This window comes from Somniosus microcephalus, chromosome 13 (genome assembly GCF_052327205.1).
Source record: "Somniosus microcephalus isolate GS21.2 chromosome 13, FLI_Smic_1.0, whole genome shotgun sequence".
NCBI classification, from domain to species: domain Eukaryota; kingdom Metazoa; phylum Chordata; class Chondrichthyes; order Squaliformes; family Somniosidae; genus Somniosus; species Somniosus microcephalus.
Genome location: NC_140999.1, coordinates 28,525,773 through 28,545,697, shown reverse-complemented (window position 1 = coordinate 28,545,697; position 19,925 = coordinate 28,525,773).

Here is a 19,925-nt window from a genome sequence, read left to right as displayed (position 1 = left end):
AGATGCAGGGAGGATGTTTCCCCTGGCTGGGGAGTCTAGAACCAGGGTCAGAGTCTTAGAATAAGGGGTCGGCCATTTAGGGCTGAGATGACGAGAAATTTCTTCACTCAGAGGGAGGTGAATCTTTGGAATTCCCCACCCCAGAGGACTGTGGAGCTCAGTCGTTGAGCATACTCAAGACAGAGATCGATAGATTTTTGAATATTAAGAGAATCAAGGGATATGGGGATAGTGCAGGAAAGTGAAGATGAGATAGAAGATCAGCCATGATCTTATTGAATGCTGTAGCAGGCTTGAAGGGCCAAATGGCCGACTCCTGCTCCTATTTCTTATGTTCTTATGTTATGTTGAGGTCATTAAGGATAAAGTCATGGATGATGAGAGTCTTACTTAAAGGGAATGGATATTTTAAGGGTGATTCAGAGTGGATTAGTTGTAGGATATCCCTATTGTCCTATATAAAATGTAACTTATTTCTTCCTTTAAAGATGAAAGTCACTCTTTGAAGGAGATTTTTTTTGATGTAAAGTTCTCACCCCAGAAACAGTGTTAAGTATAGAAAGGGCAATTCCACGGTTCCTTGCTTTGCAGGCCAGAAAATTGGGGCTACAATGTTGTAATCCACCTTGGACCCATGCTCTTTGTGAGCGCAGCTACCTTGCTGGGGGTGCAGGATCTTGCAATCGCCCCAATAATGTTCAGTGCCTATTTTTTTGAGAGGGGATATTCAGATTCATACCCTTAAAAAAACACCAATCAGAATTGAAGGAAGAAAGCGAAGGAAACAGGAAGAGACATAGAGAAACAGAACTGAAGGAGAAGAGAGAAAATGAGATGGAGGAGTGTGAGGGAAACAGAAGTAGGGGAGAAAGAGATAATGTATAAAAAGGACAATAAAGCTGTGGAGAGCATACAGATTAATGAGGATGACATCAGTGATAAGAAACTATAGTTATGGGGAGAGGCTTGAGATATGTTTATGGGGAGAGGGTGGGACACTGATATTAGTTTTAGATTGCTCTAGCAAAGAGCCGGCACAAACATGATGGCCTAGAAATTCAGTTGGCGCCGCGCCAGGGCTTTAGCGCCGGAAAGTTAGCGCCGGCGCTAAGTCCCCCTGCGCGCACCAAAAATTCAGTAGTGCCGCGCCCAAACGGCTGCCGGCGCTACTGAAGGGTGTTTGCGCCTGAAAATGGGCGCTACCTGCCGCTTTGCGGCGCTATTCCGGCGCTGCGGCGCCCGATGCGGTGCGGCAGGCTCGGGAAGTGCAGGCCTCCTCCTTCAGTTAAGGAGGAGCTGCCTGCACCCGCCCGCTGGCCGGTAAACTCATCAGAAAAATGAGCCCGGCACCTCGGGGAAGTGCCGGGCTCGCAGCCCGGAAGCATCTGTTCCGCGGGGGGGGGGGTGGAGGAGTCCGGGGAGGGAGGTGCGGGCAGGCGGCCGGCGGGAAAGCGGCCGGCCGCCGCGCGACCTTAAGGCGCAGGCGCTAACTGATGTAAGACTCTGTTGCCAGAGTCCTAGTTGCGGCTGCCACGGGCGAGGCGGCCGCAACTGAATTTCGGCGCTGGGGCCCGTCGGCATGGCAACCGGGACGCTGCGCACACCGATGACGTCATCGGTGCCGGCGCAGCGCAACCGGTCTACCGCTGATTCTAGGGCCCCAGGGAATTTCTAAACTGGCCATAACTCCGGCGCTAGGCCCTCTAGCGCCTCAAATGCGGTGCTAAGGCTACTCAATTTCTAGGCCGATGGGTCAAAAAACCTCTTTCTGTGCTGCCAACCTCTATTTTCAAATAAGTGAAGGACAAGGAGAGAGCGAGAGAGAAATATAGGTGAAGGAGCGGGAAACAAAGGAGGAGAGGTAGAGAAGTAGAAGTAAAGGAGAAAAATGTGAATGATAACAATATAAGCTTTGCAGACACTTTCTTGACACTTTTTTGAACACCAATATGCATAGCTGGCAGGGCCAAGAGGCTTCAAATACATTTTTATCTTTAGTGCTCCCAGCACAGAACTTCATGTGCAGGGCGTATAAATTGAGGTTTTGGGTGGGTGCCTGAATTCCCAATATGTGTTCCTAATGTGTGAGGAGGGAAATTTATCTCAAGATTTTTTTGGTGGGGCTTGAACCAAATAAAAGCTTAAAATAGTGGAGCCTGGCCTATATGGTTTGAGACCCACCCGGTTAACTCATTGTTTGGTGCCTCATCAAATTTGGTCATATTACCCAAAGTATTGGCTACATTTATGAATCGCATAAACAGCAGGGGTTCTAAAAGATGCCCCCCTCCCACTCCATGGATCCACAAATAGAGCCACGTCTATTTATCATCACATTCAGCTTCCTATGCCCAGCTAATTTTTGATGTAACTAACCAATTTGCCATCACTTTTCTGCACGTTTATCTTCTTTTTAAGCCTCCTAGGTAGAACATGATCAAAGGCGCTCCTAAAATTCAAGTAATTATATCCACTGGACAGCCTTCAGTCACTAATTTTGTTACCTTATTCAATAATTATGGTACCATCTACCCTTCATAAACTTGAGGTCATCCAAAACTCTGCCCGTGCCCTGTTCACCCATCACCCCTGTGCTCGCTGACCTACATTGGCTCCCGGTTAAGCAACACCTCGATTTTAAAATTATCATCCTTGTTTTCAAATCCCTCCATGGCCTCGCCCCTTCCTATCTCTGTAATCTCCTCCAGCCCCACAACCCCCCCCCCGAGATCTCTGCGCTCCTCCAATGCCTCTTGAACATCCCCGATTTTAATTGCTCCACCATTGGTGGCCGTGCCTTCAGCTGTCAAGGCCCTAAACTCTGGAATTCCCTCCCTAAACCTCTCTGCCTCCCTACCTCTCTTTCCTCCTTTAAGATTGCTCCTTAAAACCTACCTTTTTTACCAAGCTTTTGGTCACCTGCCCTAATATCTCCTTATGTGACTCGGTGTCAAATTTTGTTTTATAACACTCCTGTGAAATGTCTTGTGGCATTTTTTTGTCTTTTAGTACTCCTGTGAAACGCCTTGGGATGTTTTACTACGTTAAAGGTGCCATATAAATACAAGTCGTTGTTGTTGTTGTTTTACTATGGCGCACGTTGTTGTTGTTGTTGTTGTTGGTAGCACACATGTAGCAAAGGCTGAATCACAGCCTCAAAAAATTACGTCAGCTCAAAAATAGCCCTGAATATCGGTCTTATGACACATGGAGACTGGAGTTAGACTGAAAATACAGAGGGACACAGGCTTTCACAACTTAAGCTGCAAGTATACCCAGCATTCAGCTATTTTATTGTTGGGGGAAAAGCAGTGTAAAGTACACAAAAGTGCAGTTTTACAGTAATGTTGAATTTAGAAATTACTGACAGGAGATGTGAACACTAAAGGCACGAGATTTATTTTTTTGGCGAGGGGGCGGTAAGAGGAATCTTTTTTGCTTCTTGCAATGTCAAAAAGATTTATTTTCTTAAATTCTCCCCCCAGAATATTTTGATTTTGTTTTAAGACTTTGGTGTATTTTCTTTGCCTTTCTAGGCAAAATAATTTCTCTTGGAGGGGTTACAGATATTTCAAGCATGAAAATGGTTGTACAGATTTCAATATAACGTTCCAGGGTCTGTTTCCTTTCCATTGGGAAACGAACACCAGATAGACCATGCTAATTTGTGACTGACAACCTTCTACAACACACCCCTACAGTAATCTCGACTGGCAGTGCATTCTGCATTCACAAGACAAAACTGGTTCACTGTTGCATCCCTCCCTACTTCGGGCCCCACATCAGCCCAGAGGCTTATTTTAATATTTCAAACAAACAATTTTTATTTTTAGCTAGCTTCAGAAGAATAAGGGTGAGTCAGCGTCATTGGAACAAATCATTCGAAGTTCTGATGAAGGGTGTGGTATTTTTGTCTAGTTTTAGTATTGGCTGTCCTTTTAAATCCACTGTCTGCCGTGGTTCAGTAGGTGGTGTCCTCACCTCTGCGTCAGAAGGTTGTGGGTTCAAGCCCCACTCCAGAGACTTGAGCACATAATCTAGCCTGATGTTCAGTGCAGTGCTGCACTGTTGGAGGTGCCGTCATTTGGATGGAATCTTAAACTGAGGCTACGGGGGCGATTTTGTGACTGGGGCCGCGTTGAAGGTGGGACTGCTGCTTGTCGGGTCGATATCCCGCCTCCATCGATTTGTGGCCAGCCCAACGGGTTTAGCAGGCCAATTAAGGGAAAGCTGGTTGCAGAGCACGTCAACGTATGATGTGTCACCTGTCAAAGATTTTTGACAGATGAATTGTCATCGTTTGACAGCTCTGTGAAGCTGTCAAACAGTGACAATCTCTGCAGTTTGATGAGGTCTTGCATACAAGAGCTCATCAACCTTCTTTCTTTTACAGTATTGAGATGGTTGCTACATTGGAGAATGCAATGGCCATCTGTCATCTGCAACATGGAGGTCCGAGACTCTCCGCATACAAACCGACTGAAGTCTGCAGGAAGAAACAAAGGTAAGTACACTTTTACTAACACTTTGCACTTACCTCAGATACTCACCGCTACACTCTTGCACACATCACTTACCTTCACACCACACTTTTGCACCCCCCCAACCCCCGCAGACCCAGTACTCGCCTCACTGAGTTGGCGTGTTTTGAAGCCTTCGGGAAGCCTGCACTTGTGAGGGCAAAAAGGGGATAATCCTATTTTCTGCCAGTTAACTATCTGTTAACAAGCAGTTAATAGGCTTTAATCACTTCCCGCCCCCAAAATCTACCATTTACCCGGCAGTCCCGCCTCCATACCCACCTCCCCAGGGCTGGCAAAATCACCCCCTCCATCTCCCTTCTCAGGTGGACATAAAAGTTCCCATGGCATCTTACTTCGAAGAAGTGCAGGGGAATTCTTCTCAGTGTCCTGGCCAATATTTATCCCTCAACCAACATCACTAAAACAGATGATCTGGTCATTATTGCATTGCTGTTTGTGAGGGCTAGCTGTGCGCATTACAACAGTGACTACGCTTCCAAAAAAAAGTGCTTCATTGGCTGTAAAGTCCTGAGATCATGAAAGGTGCTGTATAAATGCATCTTTCTTTCCTTTAGAGTCATCAATTTTTAAAAAACCAACCACAGTTTGGATGTCAGTAGCAAGCTTATTTCATAACAATGTTGCAAATTTCCAGTGGTTACAGGCCGAGGCAAGAAATAATTCAGACTTAATGTTGTGTGATTGGACGATCTCTTTTTAACTTCAAGTTGTGAGATGTTCAAAACCCAGGAAGTCCCATTAACTCTTTCTTGGGATTTAAAATGGAGTTGATCTGTTCCCATTGGGGGCAGTTGGAAAATCCCATGAGATGAGGCAGTTTGAATTGTCAGAGAAACAACTGGCCATTTTGATAGACCTTAAAGAAAGGAGGAATATGGGGGTGATTTAGCCAATGGGGCGCGTTGGAGGCGGGACTGCTGCTTGTCGGGTTTTAGTCCCACCTCCATCGACTTGTGGCCAACCCACGCTATTTTCCCTTGATTAACCTTGTTAAGCCCGCCCAGCAGGCTTAGCAGGGCAATTAAGGGGAAGCCGGTTACAGAGAACGTCAGTGTATGATGTTTCATCTGTCAAAAATTTTTGACAGATGAATTGTCATCGTTTGACAGCTTTAAGAAGCTGTCAAACACTGACATTCTCTGTTGTTTGGTGAGTTCTCGTACTCAAAATTCACCAAACCTATTTTCTGAGCAGAAAGCAGATGGCTGTTGTATCGGAGAATGCAGCAGCCATTCTGTCATCTCTGCCATTGAGATGCCGGAGCCTCTGGATCCCCAACGATTGAAGCCTGCAGGAAGAAACAAAGGTAAGGAAACTTTTTCTATCACTTTTCACATACTTAGCTCTCCACAATTCCACCAATCACTCACGTCTACAGCGCACTTTTGGATCCCACAGACCCCTGCAGACCCACTGCTCGCCTCACTGACCCTGGTGGGGTTTCCCGAAGTCGGGGAGCCCATGCCGCTAATGGAAAAATGCGGATAATCCTCTCAACTGCCTGTTAACAGGCAGTTAAGTGGCTGTAATCCCCTTCCCGCCTCCTGGTGACAGGACCTGGCATGGGTCGGGTACCCGCCTCCTGGGAAGATGGCCCGGAGGCGGGTTGGGGGTGGGATGGGTACCCACCCCCAGATTCTGCCATGTTCCCGACAGTCCCCCCTCCAAATTTGCCTCCACAGGGCTGGCAAAATCGTCCCCATATGTGTATTTAAAAGTTATTTACAAACGATTATTTTGTCTTCTCGATGAGTTAGGAGGAAGTATGTCGACTGTGAATACATAACTATATGATATGACTGTTAACCTATATACTTGTTCATCTTTCATAAAGTAAATTCCCCCTTGATATTTTAAGCTTTAAACAGGGCTTAATGTCATGCTCTATTGCTTTTACAGACTGGAGTGACATCTTGTGAAGGCATAAGCCCAGTAGCAAGAAACGGTTACCAGAATGGGCTTGATCTTTGACTCTGTGATAAATCCATGTCGTGAGACAAGGAACTCGAAGAGGCGAGGTATGAGGATTAAGACGAGTACTTTATTGAACGACTGCGAGACAACCAGGCAGGCCTGCTTCCAGGCATTGCACCTGTGCTGACCTTAGCAGGAAGCTAACCCCTGACCTTAACAGGAAGCAACCCCTGACCTTAGCAGCAGCATTGGCTACAGCACCACCTGGTGGATAACCTTAATCATAATGTCCCAGATTACTATATCCCTCCCCCCTTAAGATTTCAGTATGAATTTCTTAACAAACAACCATTCCTAAGGGTCACATAAGAAGTCTCCATTCACCATGTTCCATACTTGACGAATCTAACAGGTCAGTATCAATCTCTCTGGTGGCTTGCGAGCCCTTTGTGAACGTCTGACAGTAAAGTCCCTGCTTGTTTGTGGTGAAGCCACCAGCTGCTCCTGAGCAGTGCTCGGAGTATCTGACTCTACAACGATGGTTTCCTCTTGATGAATGGGTTCCTGTGGAATTGTCTCTGTCCCTGGTGGTGGCACCACAGATGCACTTGGATAACTGGGGGCAACCCTGCCCTCAGCCATTGCATCTGGAGCCTTCATTTCAATTTCCCCTTGTCTGGTAAGTATCTGATCTACATGTCTGCGTACTACCCTACCATCTCCCAACATGACCTTGTATGATACGGGACCAGTCATTGAGTCTATGAAGCCAGGAATCCACTTGGGTCCATAACTGAAATTCCTGGTAAGGACTGCATCTCCTTCTCCAAAACTTCGGCTCTTTGTTCTTTTGTCATGGTTCTCTTTTTGTTTGTTTTGTCTGTTTTCCATTTTCCTTTTTAGGTCTGGGTGGACAAGGTCAAGAGTGGAGCGTAGTCTATGACCTAATAACATCTCAGCAGGAGAGAGTCCTGTGGTGGATTGAGGTGTTATTCTGTAGCTGAACAGAACCCGTGACACTTTGGCTGCTAAACTCCCTTCTGCACTTTTTTTCATCATCTCTTTAAATGTTTGTACGGCTCTCTCCGCAAGTCCATTTGAGATCGGATGATATGGGGCCGAGGTCATCTGCACTATGCCATTTTTTCTCAGGAACTCTTTTGTCTCTGTACTCACAAAACAAGTGGCATTGTCATTTACCACGATCTCCGGTAGCCCTTGATTACTGAAGCTCCGATGCAGGCAGTCTATAGTAGTAGTGGCAGAAGCAGAATTTACAGGATAAACATCCATCCATTTGGAATGTGCATCAATGATTATGAGGAACATCTTCCCCATGAATGGACCCGCATAATCTAAGTGCAATCTTCTCCATGGTTTATCCGGCCACTCCCAGGGGTGGAGAGGAGCCGCTGCTGGTGCCTTCCGGTGTTCCTGACAAGTGCTGCATGTCTTGACTAGATTTTCTATCTCCTCATCTAGCTTTGGCCACCACAAGTAACTCCTAGCCAAGGCTTTCATACGCGAGACCCCAGGATGACACTGATGTAGTTGCTCTAGGATAGACTGTCGTGCTGGCTGTGGAATAATCACTCGTGCTCCCCACAACACACAACCATCCTGCACACTCAGCTCTGTTTTCCTAACACTGTAGGGTGTGAAGTCAGCCCCTTCCGGATGCTGTGGCCATCCCCTCACCACATATTCTCAAACTCTAGACAGTACTGGATCTTTACCTGTCCATGTTCTTACTTGCTCTGCAGTCACAAGTGCTGTGTCAGTGTCCTCCAACATCAACACTCTGTCCTCTGGAGCTGCATGGATAGGTGTGCCTGGCAGTGGAAGATGGCTCAAGGCATCTGCGTTCCCATGGTACTTGCCCGCCTTGTAGACGATGACATACTCATATGCCCTCAACGTCACGACCCACCTCTGGATCCGGGGTGACACCATCTGTGGAACTGCTTTCATTTCATTGAAAAGAGAGATAAGAGGTTTATGATCGGTGCATATGGTGAACTTCCTGCCATATATGTACTTGTGGAACCTCTGTAACACAAACATTACTGCTAACCCCTCTTTGTCTAACTGGGAATAGTTTTTTCCGCTGGTGTTCGAGTTCGGGACATAAACCCTATTGGTCTTTCAGTTCCATCTTCCATGCAGTGTGAAAGAACTGCCCCCACCCCGTAAGGTGAAACGTCACAAGAGAGAATGATGTCTTTCTCTGCATTGTAGTGAACCAGCACATCCGACGACAGCATCAGTTTCTTGGACTGTTCAAATGAAACCCCCTGCTCCTCTCCCCACTGCCACTGTGTCTCCTTGCGCAGTAGTTTGTGAAGAGGTGCTAACACAGTTGACAAGTTTGGTAAAAACCTGTTATAATAGTTCAGCAGTCCCAGGTAAGCTTTTAACTCAGCCACATTTGTAAGAGCAGGGGCGTCCTGCAGTGCTTGTACCTTCTCCTTGCATGGATGGAGCCCGGTGGCATCCACTCTGTGTCCCAGGAACACTGTCTCATTCCCCAGGAAAGTGCACTTACTCCTCTTGAGCCGGAACCCTGCCCTCTCCAATCTCTGTAGTACCTCTCTGAGTGCTCAGATGCTCCTGGTCGGTTCTTCCCGTTTCCAGAATGTCATCCAGATAGATGGAAACATGTGGAATCCCTTGCAGTACACCTTCGATTGTCCTCTGGAAGATAGCTGGACTAGATGAGACACCAAACGGTAAGCGGTTATATGTAAACAAGCCCTTGTGTGTATTTATGGTGACATACTTCTTTGATTCGTCATCCAGTGTAATCTGCAAGTAGGCATGACTCATATCCAACTTTGTGAATTTCTTTCCTCCAGCCAGGTTTGCAAAGAGATCCTCTGTTTTGGGAATCGGATACTGCTCTAGTTTGGACACCCGATTGACTGTCAATTTATAGTCTCCACAGAGTCTTACCGAATTGTCCGGTTTTAAAACAGGTACTATGGGAGCTGCCCATTCCGAGCATTTCACTGGCTCCAGTGTGTTCTCTCTCAATAGACGGTCAAGCTCAGCCTCTACCTTTGGCTTCATGGCATAAGGCACAGGTCGTTGTTTAAAAAACCTTGGCGGTGCCTCCTTGTCTACATAAATCTTAGCTGGGGGGGCCATTAAATGTGCCAAGTTCCTCCTTGAACACATTCTCATGTTCACTCAACACTTCTTGCAAAGTCAACTGTTTGCCCGCATCTATTTGATGTACTGCTCCCCAATATAATTTAATTTCTTTTATCCAGCCCCGACCTAACAGGTTTGGTCTGGTACCTGATACTATAACTACAGGTAGCTGTTCCACTGTGTCCCTGTGTTGCACAGGTACCTTAGCTGTACCTAATGTCGCTACTCATTCACCTGTATATGTTTTAAGATGCAGTGAGCAAGGCTTTAACTCTGGAACTTTTGCACGGTTCCACAATTTTGAGTACTCTGCCTTGTTCATTATGGTCACGCCACACCCTGTATCCACTTCAAAGTTCACCTTAGAATCATTTACTGTCAGTTGCAATGTGATAGGAGCCACTTTTGGAATGTTCTCTAACATGCCATACATTATGAACATGTCCTCTTCTTCCTCAGCTTCCCCGCTGATGTGGTGTGCTCCATGTTTTTTCACTTCTCTCCCTTGGTTTTGCTGTCCTCCCCCTTTTGGTTTGGATTCCTCCACAGGTGATTTCGCCCTGCAAGCTTGTTTTATGTGTCCTTGTTTCCCACACTTGTAGCACTTTTCCTCCAGAAACCAACATTCACTCGCCAGGCGATCGCCCTTGCATCTATAACATGCCTTCACATGCTCACGTTGTGGTTTCTGACGCATGTTCAACTTGTGCACAACAACCTGACCTGCAACTTGCGTAGCATTAGCCCTGTCTGAACCCTGTATTTCTTTTACATCTCGGTTCGCTGTCTCTATGGCTTGAGCAAGTTCCAATGCTTTTTCATAAGCAAGCCCAGTCTCGGATAATAATCTGCGCTGCATTTGGTCGTCCATTATTCCGCAAACTAGCCTATCTCTCAGCATTTCCTTCAGGTTGTTCCCATAATTGCAATCTTGTGCCAATTTACACAACACTGCTACATAGTCCATTACACTCTCTTCCTCTTTCCTGTTCCTTGAATTAAACTTGAACCGCTGTACAATCTCACTAGGCTTAGGGTTGAAATGTTCTTTTAGCACAGCCACTAATTCAACAAATGATTTGTCTCCAGGCTTTTCAGGACTGAGCAGGTTCTTCATCAAACTGTAGGTTTGGCTTCCCACTGAACTAAGCAGAATGGCTTTCCTTTTTCCGGCATCATTTATTTCATTTGCTTCAAAAAAATAACCCAACACTTCACAGTATTCCTCCCAAGTTTGTGCTTGAATATCAAAAGCGGAGACCGTTCCTACTGTGGCAGCCATGCTCTCTTCCAACTGGTAGCTAACTGCAGCTCATGATTTTGTTGTTTAAACGTCCTGGCAGACTTCTCTTATTCAGGGTCCTGTTTTACCTTGTCGCCAAATGTGATAAATCCATGTAGTGAGACAAGGAACTCGAAGAGGCGAGGTATGAGGATTAAGACGAGTACTTTATTGAACGACTGCGAGACAACCAGGCAGGCCTGCTTCCAGGCATTGCACCTTTGCTGACCTTAACAGGAAGCAACCCCTGACCTTAGCAGCAGCATTGGCTACAGCACCACCTGGTGGATAACCTTAATTGTAACATCCCAGAGTACTATAGACTCCTGGGCGTATTACTAAACGCTTACCTAGATCTCAAGACACTCTTGAAGGTATAGAGAATTGAGACTCCCCCATGAGAGTGATCTAAGATTTTTTCAAATTTTTTAATGGGATGTGGGCGTCACTGGAAAGGCCAGCATTTATTGTCTATCCCTAATTGCCCTTGAGAAGGTGGCGGTGAGCCGCCTTCTTGAACCGCTGCAGTCCATGTGGTGAAGGTACTCCCACAGTGCTGTTAGGGGGGGAGTTCCAGGATTTTGACCCAGCGACGATGAAGGATCGGCGATATACTTCTAAGTCAGGATGGTGTGTGACTTGGAGGGGAACTTGGAGGTGGTGGTGTTCCCATGCGCCTGCTGCTCTTGTTCTTCTAGGTGGAAGAGGTCGCGGGTTTGGGAGGTGCTGCCGAAGAAGCCTTGGCGAGTTGCTGCAGTGCATCTTGTAGATGGTACACAGTGCAGCCACGGTATGCTGATGGTGGAGGGAGTGAATGTTTAAGGTGGTGGATGGGGTGCCAATCAAGTGGGCTGCTTTGTCCTGGATGGTGTCAAACTTCTTGAGTGTTGTTGGAGCTGCACTCATCCAGGCAAGTGGAGAGTATTCCATCACACTACTTACTTGTGCCTTGTAGATGGTGGAGAAGCTTTGGGGAGTCAGGAGGTGAGACACTCGCCACAGAATATCTAGCCTCTGTCCTGCTCTTGTTGCCACTGTATTTATGTGGCTAGTCCAGTTAAGTTTCTGGTCAATGGTGACCCCCAGGATGCTGATGGTGGGGGATTTGGCGATGGTAATGCCGTTGAATGTCAAGGGGAGGTGGTTAGACTCTCGCTTGTTGGAGATAGTCATTGCCTGGCACTTCTGTGTTACCTGCCACTTATTAGCCCAAGCCTGAACGTCGTCCAGGTCTTGTTGCATGCGGGCATGGACTGCTTCATTATCTGAGGAGTTGTGAATGGCACTGAACACTGTGCAGTCATCAGTGAACATCCCCATTTCTGACCTTATGTTGGAGGGAAGGTCATTGATGAAGTAGCTGAAGATGGTTGGGCCTAGGACACCGCCCTGAGGAACTGCTGCAGCGATGTCCTGGGGCTGTGATGATTGACCTTCAACTGCAGCAACCATCTTCCTTTGTGCTAGGTATGATGCCAGCTAGTGGAGCATTTTCCCCCCGATTCCCATTGACTTCAGTTTTACTAGGGCTCCTTGATGCCACGCTCGGTCAAATGCTGCCTTGATGTCAAGGGCAGTTATTCTCACCTCACCTCTGGAATTCAGCTCCTTTGTTCATGTTTGGACCACAGCTGTGATGAGGTTGGGAGCCGAGTGGTCTTGGTGGAACCCAAACTGGGCATCAGTGAGCAGGTTATTGGTGAGTAAGTGCCGCTTGAAAGCACTGTCGATGACACCTTCCATCACTTTGCTGATGATTGAGAGTAGACTGATGGGGCGGTAATTGGCCGGGTTGGATTTGTCCTGCTTTTTGAGAGTTGAAATAATCTAGGGTAGGAAGCCTAGAAAAGACCCAAAATCATTATATAGGATCACAACAACAATAACAACTTGCATTCATATAGTGCCTTTAACGTAGTGAAATGTCCCAAAGTGCTTCACAGGAGCGTTAGCAAAGAAAATTTGATACCGTGCCACATAAGGAGATATTCGGAAAGATGACCAAAAGCTTGGTCAAAGAGGTAGGTTTTAAGGAGAATCTTAAAGGATGAGAGAGAGTAGAGAGACGGAGAGGATTTTGGAGGGAAGTTTAGAACTTGGGACCTAGGCAGCTGAAGGCATGGCTGCCAATGGAGCGATTAAAATCGGGGATGCACAAGAGGCCAGAATTGGAGGAGCGCAGAGATCTCGGACACCCAAACAACGGCCTATTCTTTTTTTTTCAAATTTGATCAACCTGCTGTGGATATCAAACGTTATCAATTTTTAAAACTTCAAAGCACACGAGACTAAATATTACTGTTGCCGATAATATCAAACATTCTTAATGCATTCGTAAGACATTCTTCTGCTATTTTAACAGTGGCATTAATTCATTTAAATGAAATGATTAAAATATTGAAAATAAATGAATTAACGGCTGTGTCAAATTTGCCGACATACACACACATTAAATGCTCGTCCATTATTATTGTCTGCAGTCATTTCTACCCCATATTGCTCTTTTGAGCCTGTCAAAAAGGTTTATACTGGAAATAATAGGCATAACAATACTTCAATCATTAGAAAAAACCTAAAGTGCATAAAAACATAATTTTCAGGAACAGGCAAAGAGAGCTGAATTTTGAGCTGTAAGGTGGACCCACCTGATTACCCAGATGGGCCAGCTCTCTGCCCCAATTATCTTGTGCTCCAAATTCTGATTTGGGGGATGGGGGGTGGGGGTTGCAGCAAGTCTTCTGCCCGACCTTATGTCTTGCGGGTCCGTCTGAGGGAGCTCCTGGGTTACCCCGGGAATTCCACCAATTTTACCTCTGTTAGGTCTACTGAAACTCTTGCCCGCTGAGACCTAGTGTGAGGTCCACTGTGGGCCTAGTAAAGGCCTCAGGACTGCACTAGAAACAGGTAATTGATCCCGGGGGTTATAACACCTTTCCAGAAAAGGAAACATTACATGTTCTTAAATGTTATTCCTCTTTGGCCATTCCCAGGGCCCAAAACCACCCTGGGAGTGGCATGGCACTATTCCAACTCTCGGCTGTCAGAGTGGGTGCCCTTAAAGATGGAGGCCATCTGTCCTAATTATGTTAATGACCTTATCCCTGCAGTTTGAGTTAACGAAAAAGACTTGCATTTATATAGCGCCTATCACAACCTCGGGGCATCCCAAAGCGCTTTACTTCTAAAGTGTAGTTACTGTTGTAATATAGGATGGGGTCTATGCCTTTGTCCGTACAGGCACTTCCACCGGCGGAGCCTGCACCCCGGCATGTTTGAGCCTCATTGCCCATTGGTGTCATTCCTCCCATTTCCCCATGGATGTTGACCGCAGATTGTCACTGGGTCTCTCCCTGGTTACTGCAAATGGACCTTCACCATGCCTATGTGAACAAACTGAATATAACCAGGCCCTCCAATTGATCAACTAACCAGACATTGGTTCTCATTGTACATCTCTGTAGTAGGTCAAATCCTATAAATGATAATCTCAGTGTAATATTTTTAATTAAGTAAAATTCATCAACGTTCTAACCCCTATTTTGAGCCCAAGATCAGCCATGATCTTATTGAATGGCGGAGCAGGCTCGAGGGGCCAAGTGGCCTATTCCTGCTCCTATTTCTTATGTTCTAATTTTGTTCCAGACTCGAGCAATTCTGTAAGTTCAGTGACAGGAATGCTCAAATAAAGCCAATTAATGCATTTACACTAGGGGATCTCAAATAAGAGGCTGCAACTAGTCTTGTAGAAAATAAACCTTGTCATACAGAAAATTCCTTTGAGGAACATAAAATGTTTTTGAAGGTTACATTTTAGCAGTTTACTTATATTATTGTCCACAGTGACATGATTGATCTCAGAATTCACAGTACAGAGGAACCGCAGACACAGACCGATGTCTACTGCTTCTTACAGTAGCATTGCTAAGAATGGTCCATAAGCAGAATATTGGTTGAGATTGTGGCCCTTGACAAAGATGCAAGTGACTAACACTGATTTCAAATTGTCCATAATAATATTTTAGCATTTATTCATAATATTTTCATCAAAATACAATTCTAAGTAAATACCTCTCTCAAATTTTGCATCGAACACCTTAGATGTAAAATTGCTTTGAGTTGGCTGTCAGTGTTTCCACAGAGAATCTCTCAAGGGTTTTGCCATTGTTTCCATACAATTTCTCCTGGGCACATAGAGCGCAGTGTTTTGTAGTGTGGACTGCGAACTGCAATACGTGGGGGAGTTCAATGAACCGAGCACTACAGCGCCATCCTTGTAAGTGTATAATTGATTTTCCACAATCTTGTTATACACTTAGCTGGTTGTCTAGATGTAACCCGTAAACTGCTGGTAGCCCGAGGGAAATTCTTGTTCCCTTGGCTGACAAGTTTCGTAAGTTTTCAGCTCACACACTGTGACGCTGAAACAATACTTAGATTACTGTATTAGTGCTACTCAAATGTCAGAATTACTGTAATTCTAAAAGCTGATACCAAAAAGATAACAGCTCAGAAATTAGGTGATCTCGGGATTGCAATTCTGGTGTAATCCTGATTTGGCCTGTGAAATGGGGAAAACCCAGACCGACTGGACGTTTGTCCCAGTCAGAAAAAAACCCCACGAAGACTGCTATTTGGGAGAGCGGCTGTGGGGAGAGGGGAAGGGTTGGATGGTGCTTCTTCTGTCCGCCCCAATTGTGTTGTGACGGCAGTTTAGGGACTTGTCTAGGGGCATTCCTGAGCTTGGCTGGAAATCCTGCCACACGGGCTCTTGGTATGCCCAGCAGGATCTCAATATGCTAAAAGCAGGCACAGAATCCATTCTGCCGTTGCCCCTTTAAGCAGGTTTTATATCCTGTTGCTGTACCAGATCTCTGCCTCTCCTCCAGGTATTTTTGAGCCACGACTCCCCCCTCCAGGTATTTTTAGGCAATTCCCACGTCTCTCTGACTTCATGGTCTATTTGGGACTTACCCCCACCCCTTTCTTATTCCCCCCATCCTGGCCATATCAGAGCGATTCCACGTTGTACCTAGACAGCTTGCGTGCCTCAACATATTTATTTGCAAACCCATCATGTTTTGTTTTCCCATTCTCTCTCTCCTTTTCTACTGTTTTAACTTTACTTTTGCATTATTTCCATCCATTTTTACCTAACCTAAACAGTCTGTAACTTTTTAATATAAAATCTGTTTAAAGCACTTTCCTTACACATTCTTTCCGGCCTCCCCGCTCCCACAGTCCAGTTTGGATGTAGAAACAATATTGAAAAACCTAGCCTCTGGTTAGCAGGCTATGTCAAGTGAGGTCCAGAAGTGTAAAGGTTGATACAAATGCACCAAACAGGCAAGATTTCTACAGCTGTCAACATTAGGGAAATGTTACGGGTGACATTTGTGATCAGTAAGTGTGACACAGAATACAAAACATTTATACAAATGGAGCTGCGTTTATCTTTAAGAATGACGCACAGCGAGTGATACTTGCCAAGCCTGTATTTCTTTCGCCACAGTCTGGATATTTCTAGGAACAATATATGAAGAAAGAATATTGCTTCATTCCTTTAACTGTTACTTTTCACTGACTATAGTTTATTTTCTTGCCTTAGTTTATCTTTTCCTTTATTTTTATAGGCTCTACAATGTTTTTTCTTTCATGATATAGGAAACAAGAGAAAATGCAACAACTCACTGTAGACACCTCTATGTGTGTTTGAAAACTAAAATCAGAAATGTGGTATGTGCTGAAGTTAGGAGACTAGCACGGAAAGAGTTACAGGCTGAACTGTTGACTACTGCTTTTCAAAGTACTTAATATCCAAAAGTGATCTTCATGGGTTAAAGGCCCTGATTAGAATCCAAGATGGTGGAAGCATTGTACCTTGTTTCTTTCTGAATACTAACCTGCTACGTCAATCCAGGCATGGCTGCAGCACAGAAGCCAGATATAGATTAGATGGCAATGCAACTAATCCCACACTGCCATTCTGAAGAGAGTACCAGAGAGAGATAGCTGTAAGCAGCATCGAATAAGATCAAGAACAAAGATCAAGTACAGTCATTTAAAAAAAAAAGTTTTCTTTTTACACAAAATAAGGTCATTGTTACTGGACTCCTGCCCTTGTGACTCACCGTACTTCAATTCCAGTCAGCACCCCCACTCAAATGTGTCATGGTGTCACTATAAATGCAGAAATTAAAACCACTATGAATGTAGAAATTGAGTCAAGCTTACATTTCCATCCCCATCTTTTATACCATTGAAGAACCAGAATTAATTGTTGTACATGATGTCATGCAGATACATTGCCATAGCAACATCCAAGACAGTTCTGTTGGCAGCATCAGGTTTCCTCTCCGGCTGTTGTAAAATGATGCTGTTCCCACTGGAACAATTTAGTGGAATTCTCAACAAGGCGCTTTTGAAAATGACAACTGGAACTTTAACAATTACCATGACTTTGGAGATCGGCTACTAGGTTTCATGGGAAAATAATAAAATAAAGGGCAGTGGATGTATTTCAAATTATTGAACAACTTATAAAAACCTGAATACTGCGATGCACAATATGGTGAAAATCTGTGCTATACATAAAGAATTAAAAAGCACGAGTCAAGGAAAAATGAAGCAGCTGATCCTAGTGGCGATAGCTTCAGGTGCATCTTTGACTTCAGCCTGGTCTCTTCCGAAATGTCAAGGCCCGCAACCCAACACCCTCGATTTGAGGCCTGGGCAATTTTAACTCCCGGGCCTCAGTTACAGCCTGCCAGCCAGCTGCTCACCCAAAATGGGTGGAAGAGGCAGCTTACTGGCTGGTGGCAGGCAAAGGTTGGGTGTCACAGAGGCCACGCTCCGGCATTCAGGCAAGTTGCGGAAGAGGGTGAGGGTGGGGGGGCTTTCACCAGGGTCTCGCGGGTTAGAAGAGAGGGAAGCCCAGGGCAGCAGAGGGGCAGACATTCTTTGTGGGGGCTGAAAGAGCACTTCTGCCCCTCCTGGCCCCGCAAAGATAAGTTTTAGACTGACCTTTTAGGGTGCCTGCTTCCTTCCTGACAGATTTTACAGTCTGTGGTCAAAATGTCATCAAGGTCCTAATGACATTTTAGGACCTCGGCTTTCATGTATTAATGAGGTTCCCATTTTAAAAGGAGGGCCCAGTTAAAGCAGCAGCGGGCGAGAATGGAGCGGTAAGTTTTAGGCGGCAATTTTAACTGCGTGGCCGCCGATTTCCTGCCGAGCGGGCGGGTTAAAGATTGCACTCTAGGCTGTAAACCCTGGACCTGTGGCTGTGAGCTACACTAATCTACAGCTTAAATAAGTGCGGTTTTGCAGCTGGTACCTCATTCGTTACATGATATAACATTGTTCCAAACAGGTTTGTCCATACTGAATATTATTAATTTTGCAATGAAAATTATTATTTTAAGAAATATAGTAAATGGACGTTTTGCAGGGTGCTTAGTCAACTTGCTAGATATGCAAGGCGCAAAGGAAAAAAAAAAAAGATTTGCGTGGGTGAGTTTCTGATAATGTAAAACAACCCGGTTTTGGGTCTAACAGTCAGACAGAGAGTTATGTTTCTGCTCTTAACTGCCTCCACTTCCCTCTGAGACCTGCTACAGAGGGGCTACTGTAATGTAATTCAAACACCTGCACATCTCAATGTACTGCTCTTCATCTTCACTGAGTAACGAGTCTTTCTCTGCAGTTGTGTACCACTTCCAGCTATTGTTTCTATCCATGCGTAAAACCCACTGAATGCCAATGCGGTCAGAGTTTCTCATGAAGGAGAGAGAGCAAAATTTGAAAAAACTTCAAAGCAGTAATGTAGCAATTAATAAATATCCTAAATGATCTATTTAACAAGCTTGCGGCTTCTTATTTACGTTTTAGAACTGCGCATTACTAAATGATAGGTATTATACATGAACAGCTAAAAACTAAAGGCAAATAGAATCATAGAATGGTTACAGCACAGAAGGAGGCCATTTGGCCCATTGAGCCCTTGCTGCAGAAATGTTAGTAACTATTCCTAATTAATGCTACTTCATCCAGAATGTGTCTGCATTAAACACAGCATACAGCAATAAATCAAAGATGACAATTCATTCACATCTTGTACTGCATGTGTTGCGTGTATCTTTTTGTTAACTCTTGTACATGTTTGTCGTACAATAAGCATACAACTATAAATTGTACTTTGTGACACTAGGTGTGCTGACTTTAATACTATGCTAGAAGTTGTACACAAGTTCTGCTACCTAGGATCAACTGTAGCGGATAACTCACCTCTAATGACGAGCTAAATTCTCGCATCTACATTACAACAGTGACTACACTTCAAAAAGTACTTAATTGGCTGTAAAGCACTTTGGGTCGTCCGGTGGTTGTGAAAGACGCTATAGAAATGCAAATCTTTCTTTCTTTCATCGGAAAGGCAGCAACCATATTTGGCCAATTGACTAAGCGTGTGTGGGATAATAGGGAATTAACATTGAACACCAAGGTACAGGTCTACCAAACCTACGTTTGAGCATGCTGCTCTGTGGCAGCGAGACCTGGACCACCTACAGCAGGAATGAGAGAAGGCTAAACTCTTTCCACACCCGCTGTCTTTGCCATACTCTAAATATCAAGTGAGAAGATAAAATTCCTGACACAAATTCCTGAAGTACTTAAAGAAGCTAAGTTGCCAAGTCTAAGAACTCTTCTCAAACATAGACACCTCCGGTGACTCGGTCATTTAAATTGGATGGAAGATGAGCATATTCCAAATGATCTCTTGCATGGAGAATTTGCAGATGCTTCAAGGCCGCTGGGATGACCTAGGCTCAGGTTCACAGACATTTGTAAGAGGGACTTGCGAACTTTTAACAGCAATACTACAAACTGGGATAGGCTACAATGGAGGGCTGTGTGGCATCAAGGAGCCAAGTAGGCCAATGGACTGAGAGAGACAAAAGGGAAGAGATCAAAGAGGAAAGCTGATCAGGCTTCAAGAGTCAATATGGCATGGGCTTTATCATCTGACCCTGTGA